Source organism: Astatotilapia calliptera, chromosome 6 (assembly GCF_900246225.1).
Source record: "Astatotilapia calliptera chromosome 6, fAstCal1.2, whole genome shotgun sequence".
Lineage (NCBI taxonomy): Eukaryota > Metazoa > Chordata > Actinopteri > Cichliformes > Cichlidae > Astatotilapia > Astatotilapia calliptera.
In genome coordinates, this window is record NC_039307.1 from 26,694,524 (window position 1) to 26,702,706 (window position 8,183).

An 8,183-nucleotide genomic window follows, 5' to 3' on the forward strand; every position below is an offset into this window, starting at 1 on the left:
TGCTCTGTATGATGATGGCACCTACAGACACGCTTGTATTTTGTAGTTAAATTTAAAGGGTATATTTTAACCCAAACAGTTGTTTTGGTGCTTAAATCTGAGCAACAAAAAAAACAAAATTAAATTAAAGTGTAAAAACAAATGGGAACCCATACTGTTATCTTTTGGTTTGTAAGTGACATTAATTTTTATTCACTTTTTCCATTTCATTTGGGTCTCATTTAATAAGCCTTTCAGGTCAGCCACAATGAAGTGGCAAACCTGGGTGTGGTGGGGCGTGGTCTGCGGTGCCGTGCAGGGAGGGCGGACGCACCTGCACGGCATCCTTAATCACGCCCGCCTAGTTAAAAACACAGGGACTCAGGGGTTGGTGTGTTGTGGTGTGACAAATATTGAATAAAATGGTTCAAACCTATGATCCCTGGACCCGCCGTGTGCCGTGTCTCATTCACACCACACTGGGTTTATCTGTAAAACACAATATTATTTTCCAGTAAATAACATAATAATAATAATAATAATAATAATAATAATAATAAATTTTATTTATGAGCGCCTTTCAAGTCACCCAAGGACACTTTACAATAGGATAAAACACTTAGTAAAACAATGGCAGAATAAGAACAATAAAATAAAGCACAAGATAAAATGAACAAACAGTGGATTCACAGTGAATATGCAGATTTGAACAGATGAGTTTTGAGTTGGGATTTAAACTGGGGGAGAGAACCAATATTTCTTATTTCAGGGGGCAGAGAGTTCCACAGCCTGGGAGCAGAGCAGCTGAAAGCTCTGCTTCCCATGGTGGTGAGGCGGAAGGAAGGTACAGTAAGCTGGACAGAAGAAGAAGAACGAAGTGAACGGGCAGAACAAGTGGTGGTTAACAGGTCAGAAAGGTAAGAAGGAGCGAGGTTATGAATGGCCTTGAAGGTGAGCAGAAGAAGTTTGAAAATTATCCGGAATTTCACAGGGAGCCAGTGAAGTTCCTGAAGAACAGGGGTGATGTGCTGGTAGGAGGGGGTTCTGGTGATAATGCGAGCAGCAGAGTTCTGAACCAGTTGAAGCTTATGGAGGGATTTTTGGGGGAGACCATGCAGAAGAGAATTGCAGTAGTCAATACGGGAGGTAACAAGACTATGTACAAGAATGGACGTAGACTGGGTGGAAAGAGAAGGAAGCAATCTGTTAATGTTACGTAGATGGAAGTAGGCAGAACGGGTGAGGTTATTGATGTGTGATTTATAAGAAAGTGTACTGTCTAGGATGACACCAAGGCTCTTAACCTGAGGAGAAGGGAAAACTGTGGAGTTATCGATGGTAAGTGAGAAATGGTTTGCCTTCAAAAGGTTGGATTTGGTGCCAATAAGGAGGATCTCAGTTTTATCCTCATTGAGCTTTAGAAAATTAGAGGTAAACCAGGATTTTAACTCGGATAGACATTCTGTAAGGGAAGAAGGTGGGAGGGAGGAATCAGGTTTGCAAGAGATATATAACTGGGTGTCATCAGCAAAACAGTGAAACTGAAGATCAAATTTGCGGAAGATGGTACCTAGAGGGAGGATGTATATTATAAAGAGAAGAGGGCCTAAAACTGAGCCTTGGGGTACACCAGAGGTGACGGGGAATAGGCGAGAGCGGAATGATCTTAGTTGAATAAACTGGGAACGGTCGAGGAGATATGATTGAAACCAGGCGAGGGGTGTGTCAGAGATGCCGAGAGAGGAAAGTCTGCTTAGAAGGTCAGAGTGAGAAATGGTGTCAAAGGCAGAGCTCAGATCTAAAAGGACGAGAATGGTGAGAAGACCAGAGTCAGCTCCGATTAAGAGATCGTTAGTGACTTTAAGTAGAGCAGTTTCGGTACTGTGACATGAGCGAAAACCAGATTGAAATCTCTCATAGATGTTATTATTAACCAGGTGTAAATGAAGTTGAGCTGCAACCACTTTTTCGAGTATCTTAGAAATGAAGGGTAGATTGGAAATCGGACGGAGGTTGTTAAAGTTGTTAGGATCTAAAGAAGGTTTTTTCAGTATAGGAGTGACTAGAGCAGTCTTCAATAAGGAGGGAACGATACCGGTGGTGAGAGAAGAGTGAATGATAGCACAGATGAGTGGGAGTAAAGAAGAGAGGCAGGATTTCACAAGCCCCGTGGGCATGGGGTCAAGATGACATGTGGCAGGCTTTGATTTACATATTAACTCGGAAATATCAGATAAATCAGGAAGATGAAAAGTGGAAAACGGCTCAAAAAGGAGAAAAGGTTCTGGAGAGGGAGTAGACACAACATTCGATCTGAGTTGCTGGTGGATGTTATCGATTTTCGTAGTCCAGAACAGCATCAAGGAGTTGCATGTTTCAGAGGAATAGAAGTGCGGTGGTAAAGCGTTGGGGGGTTGAATTAGTTTGTTGAAAACTGAAAACAGAGTCCTAGCATTACCCTCATAAGAACTGATAATACCAGAGTAGAAGCTTTGTTTGGCCTTGTTAATGGAGTCTTTATACTGAAGTACATGGTATTTATTGTCATGGTCCGGAGTCTGCGACTCCGTGTTTATGTTTAGTCTATTAGTATTCTGTGGTTTTGGTTACCTTGGGTGTTTGTATTCTTCTGTTCATGTTCCTATGTTCTGTGTCCCCCAGTCTGTGTTTAGTTGGTGTGTTATGTCATTGCGTGTATGTGTTTCCTGTTTTATTGTGAAGGTCTGCGTCTTATGTGAGTGTTTTCAGTTTGCCTCCCTAGTCTCGTCACGATAATCACTCCCAGCTGTGTTCCCCACCTGCGTGTAATCTCCCTGTGTTCTCTGGGTGTATTTAAGTTGTGTCTTCTGTCATGGTAGTTGCTGGGTCGTCTGTGTTATTTCCCTTCCACCCTTCTGTGTTGATTCTCTGGTCATTCTCCCTGCATGTCACGTTCGTATTCCGGTTAGTGTTTTATTTAGTTTTCCCAGTTTAGAGTTTTCACCGTTCTGTTCCTCGCCACCCTGTCTGTTGTACCTTTTAGTTGCCAATAAACTCACCCTCCACTTCAGCAGCCTGCAGTTTGGATCCATTATTATTCACACGGCTTGCCCCGGCAAACCGTGACAGTACGACCCAGCCACAACATGGATCCAGCAGACTTGCCCGGGGAGAGGGATCTGATGCAAGTCCAACGCCTGGTCGACTGGATAACCCACACCTCGAATACGAGAGCAAGGATCGTTGGGATAAATGGTATCGAGGCGATCCTCAACAGAAATCCCTATCTCCGCCAGGTCAGAGGATGTTTGGACTTATTGGCCAACTTGTATGAAGCCCGGGAGGCGGGGCAAGCTCGGGAACTGTCGGACTGGGTCCTGCAGCAACAAACTACAGCCACCCCGGAGCAGCCGCGTCTGCCTAACCTATCGGATGCGGTTTTTCCAGGCCCGTCGGAGCCCTCTGCGGGGAGGAAACGCCGATCGCGCCGCGGGTGCGCCACCCCACAGCCGGACGTTCGGACTTCTAATTCGCCGGCTGTGGTGAGTGAGGACTCTGTGTCTGTTCCAGACTTTGTGACTGTTCATTCAGGGGCTGTGTTTTGTGTGGCGGATGTCAACATGAGCTGCTTATCGCCTGTCCAGCCTCTCTCAGCTCAGTTAGCTACCCCGCAGCCATTCTCAGCTCAGTTAGCTCCCCGGCAGCCACTTTCAGCTCAGTCTCCAGTGTCACTTTCAGCTCAGTCTCCAGTGTCACTCTCAGCTCAGTCTCCTGTGCCTCCTTCAGCTCAGTCTCCTGTGCCTCCTTCAGCTCAGTCTCCCGTGCCTCCTTCAGCTCAGTCTCCCGTGCCTCCTTCAGCTCAGTCTCCCGTGCCTCCTTCAGTCCAGTCTCCCGTGTCCCCTTCAGTTCAGTCTCCAGTGTCCCCTTCAGTTCAGTCTCCAGTGTCACTCTCAGCTCAGTCTCCCGTGCCTCCTTCAGCTCAGTCTCCCGTGCCTCCTTCAGCTCAGTCTCCCGTGCCCCCTTCAGTTCAGTCTCCAGTGCCCCCTTCAGTTCAGTCTCCAGTGCCCCCCTCAGTTCAGTCTCCAGTGCCCCCCTCAGTTCAGTCTCCAGTGTCACCCTCAGTTCAGTCTCCAGTGCCGCCTGTAGCGCAGGCCCCAGTAGCTCCAGTGCCGCCTGTAGCGCAGGCCCCAGTAGCTCCAGTGCCGCCTGTAGCGCAGGCCCCAGTAGCTCCAGTGTCCCCGCTACCTGTAGCTCTGGCTCCAGCAGTACCGGTTCCACTCATTCACTCCATGCAAGGGAGAAAATTAAAGGTCTAGTCAGGGAGTTTCTCGCGCTTTAGCTGCTTCAGGCACCGTTCTGCACTCCAGGGCTTCCCCAGAGGCTAGGTCTCAGTCCCCAGCTGATTCTGAACCCCTGAAGATTAAGCAGCCCTCAGAGAACAACTCCGTGTCAGTGCTGTCTGAGCAGGGCCAGTGCTCAGCACAGCACCCATTGCCTTCATGTCTGCCAGAGGACTCCATGCCTGCTGGCTTTGTGATGGCTTCTGCTGGAGGGTCCAAGGGGCCTGTCCAGCCTTCGTCTCGTGTCTCCGCTGGAGGGTCCGAGGGACCGCTCCGGCCTTTGTTTCCTGTTTCCGCTGGAGGGTCCAAGGGACCGCTCTGGCCTTTGTTTCCTGTTTCCGCTGGAGGGTCCAAGGGACCGCTCCGGCCTTTGTCTCCAGTCTCCGCTGGGGGGCCTGAGGAGCCCGTCCAGCCTCATGCCACGTCAGCTGGAGGGCCCGAGGAGCCCGTCCAGCCTCATGCCTCGTCGGCTGGAGGGCCCGAGGGGCCCGTTCAGCCACCTGCTGCAGCTTCATCATCATCCTCGCCTGCTGCAGCTTCATCATCATCCTCACCGGCTGCAGCATCATCATCATCATCCTCGCCTGCTGCAGCATCATCATCATCCTCACTGGCTGCAGCATCATCATCAGCCTCCTCTGGTCCAGCCTCGGAGCCTTCAGCCTCGTCTGGTCCAGCCTCGGAGCCTTCAGCCTCGTCTGGTCCAGCTTCATCCGAGTCTTCATCCTCGCCTGGTCCAGCTTCAGAGCCTTCAGCCTCGCCTGGTCCAGCTTCAGAGCCTTCATCCTCGCCTGGTCCAGCTTCATCCGAGTCTTCATCCTCGCCTGGTCCAGCCTCTGCAGCCTCGCCTGGTCCGGATCACCATCGCCTGAGTGGCCGCCGTTGCCTTCCGCACGGCCGGCCCCCGGACCGCCATCGCCTGAGTGGCCGCCGTTGCCTTCCGCACGGCCGGCCCCCGGACCAGCGATGTCGTCGCCGCCGTTGCCGTCCGCACGGCCGGCCTCCCGAACTGTATCCACGTCGCCGCCGTTGCCGTCCGCACGGTCGGCCCCCTGAACTCTTTTTGTCTTGGACTCCTGTGCTGTCGGCCTCCTGGCCGGCCCCCTGAACTCTTCTGTTTTGGACTCCTGTGCTGGCCGGCCCCCTGACCTCTTCTGTTTTGGACTCTGTTTTCCTGTGCTCTGGTGTGCTTTTCTTTTGGTTTTGGACTCGTGTTTTTGTTTTTCTTTTTGTCTTTTGACCTTCTGGTGCTCCTGTTTTGTTTTGCCCCGAGCCCTCCGTCCTGGACCCCCGCCGCCCGCCCTGGTCGGGTTGTTTTCTGTTTTTTCTGGCTGTTTTTTTTGTTGGGCTGTCTGGGGCCAGCCTTTGAGGGGGGGGTCCTGTCATGGTCCGGAGTCTGCGACTCCGTGTTTATGTTTAGTCTATTAGTATTCTGTGGTTTTGGTTACCTTGGGTGTTTGTATTCTTCTGTTCATGTTCCTATGTTCTGTGTCCCCCAGTCTGTGTTTAGTTGGTGTGTTATGTCATTGCGTGTATGTGTTTCCTGTTTTATTGTGAAGGTCTGCGTCTTATGTGAGTGTTTTCAGTTTGCCTCCCTAGTCTCGTCACGATAATCACTCCCAGCTGTGTTCCCCACCTGCGTGTAATCTCCCTGTGTTCTCTGGGTGTATTTAAGTTGTGTCTTCTGTCATGGTAGTTGCTGGGTCGTCTGTGTTATTTCCCTTCCACCCTTCTGTGTTGATTCTCTGGTCATTCTCCCTGCATGTCACGTTCGTATTCCGGTTAGTGTTTTATTTAGTTTTCCCAGTTTAGAGTTTTCACCGTTCTGTTCCTCGCCACCCTGTCTGTTGTACCTTTTAGTTGCCAATAAACTCACCCTCCACTTCAGCAGCCTGCAGTTTGGATCCATTATTATTCACACGGCTTGCCCCGGCAAACCGTGACATTTATAGATTTCTGAATCAACAGTTAAACCAGATTTCTTATATTTACGCTCTAGCTGCCGAGCTTTGGCCTTCAGAGCTCGGAGGTCAGAGGTAAACCAGGGAGCAGAGCGAGTGAAGGAAACAGAGTGGGTTTTTACAGGAGCCAGAGAATCAAGGACAGTGCGTAGACAATTATTATAATATAACAACAAATCATCAGGAGTAGAATAGAAGTCCGGAATCTGAACATTGTCCAAACTGGTAGTGAGAATGTCCATATCAATGTTCTTGATGTTGCGGAACGAGATGAGACGGGTTGGCTTGGTAGAAGAGCAGCAGAGAGTGAGGTTAAATGAAAGGAGGAAGTGGTCAGTTATGGGGATTTCAGTAGCAGAAAGATTCAAGGGAGTAAGACCAGAACAGCAGACCAAGTCCAGGGTGTGTCCTTTAGAGTGAGTGGGGAAGTCGATAAATTGTTTAAATTCATAACTTTGTATGAGCTTCTGTTGATATGAAGTTGGGCCTACTGATGATGTTCACAAAGGATTTGGTTGTAATCATCAACTATAAATTGTCATAAAATATGATTTATTTGATATATGAATGCAACGACCCTCAAAATTACGTTTCTGTATTATTAATTTTCATCTAAGCTAATACTTGCAGCAGTACTTTTTTTTCATATCAGTATGTTCTGTGTTGACTTTGACCATAGTGTCCTTAACAGTGCATAACTTCAGTGATGCAACAGTAAAGATAAATATTACTTTACCATACTTAATTTAATATAACTTCTACATATTTAATGCAAATGGTACTGGTGCAGGCATGAGGATAAATGTGTGTTACAGACCTGGGGGTTGAGTTTTGTGCAGCATGTTGCAGGCTGTAGTGTACGTAAGAGCTTATACCAAATATGTTCAAATTAAAAACACCATGATATTTTTTACGCAATAATATTAATGATGATACATGATTTTAAAAGCACAAATAAACAAACATTCATTAAACTTCTAGTTATTACCTTTATTTATTTTCAATGAAATTTTACTCTTTTCATATGGAACAACTGTCTCTTCCATTATCCCAAGATAATATCCAGATTGATAATTTTACAAATTTCTCAAAATAAAAGGACTTCACATGGTTAAAATGTCACACTTGGTAACTGAATCGACCAGTATGTAGTCTCCTTAAAAGGCATTTTGAAACAAAAATTATATTTGATATATTTTATTTCAATTATTTCATTTTGTTTTTATTAATTGTGAATACTTCAAAATTTCACGATAAAATTGCAAAAACAACTATTAAACTGGCATATAAATGTAATTTTGTTTAAGTTTTAGCCTGTTTGACCTGTTTATTTTTAATCGATTGAACTGATTCTACATAAAAGACGCATGTAACCACAACCTAGCCGTTAATATTATAAAGCCTCACCTTGTTATCACATTGGCTCATCTGATAAGTTTGATGTACTAAATTATCAGACAATGCTAACAAAGATAGTTAGCAAGGTGCTCTATAACTGTTGCTGGAATATGTAAATGAAACACACACTAAAATTAGTGAAGAGACTTCTTGATGGGTCTGTTAGCACACTTGAGCTAATTAATTGCATTTCAAATGCTCCAAAAGGCACGAACACCACAAGTAAAGTGTAGAGATACATTTCAGCTAGCATCTAAGCTAGCAACCATCACTTAAAATGGCCACGCCTTTAATCTTTTATAACTTCAAGCAGAGCTGTGGGCCATGCTTTGAATGTTGAGTGTCTGTTAGTGCATGTGTGTGTGTGTGTGCTTGTGGCATGATCCAACAGAGGTCTATCTAGTGCATTACATCTACCAAACTGCAATATGTAATAACTACCAGACCCCTGCATAAAAGAAAAATTAGCTGAACAGATCTGCACTGCTGAGAAAAAAGTCATGCGGGATATCTGAACATTTTCACA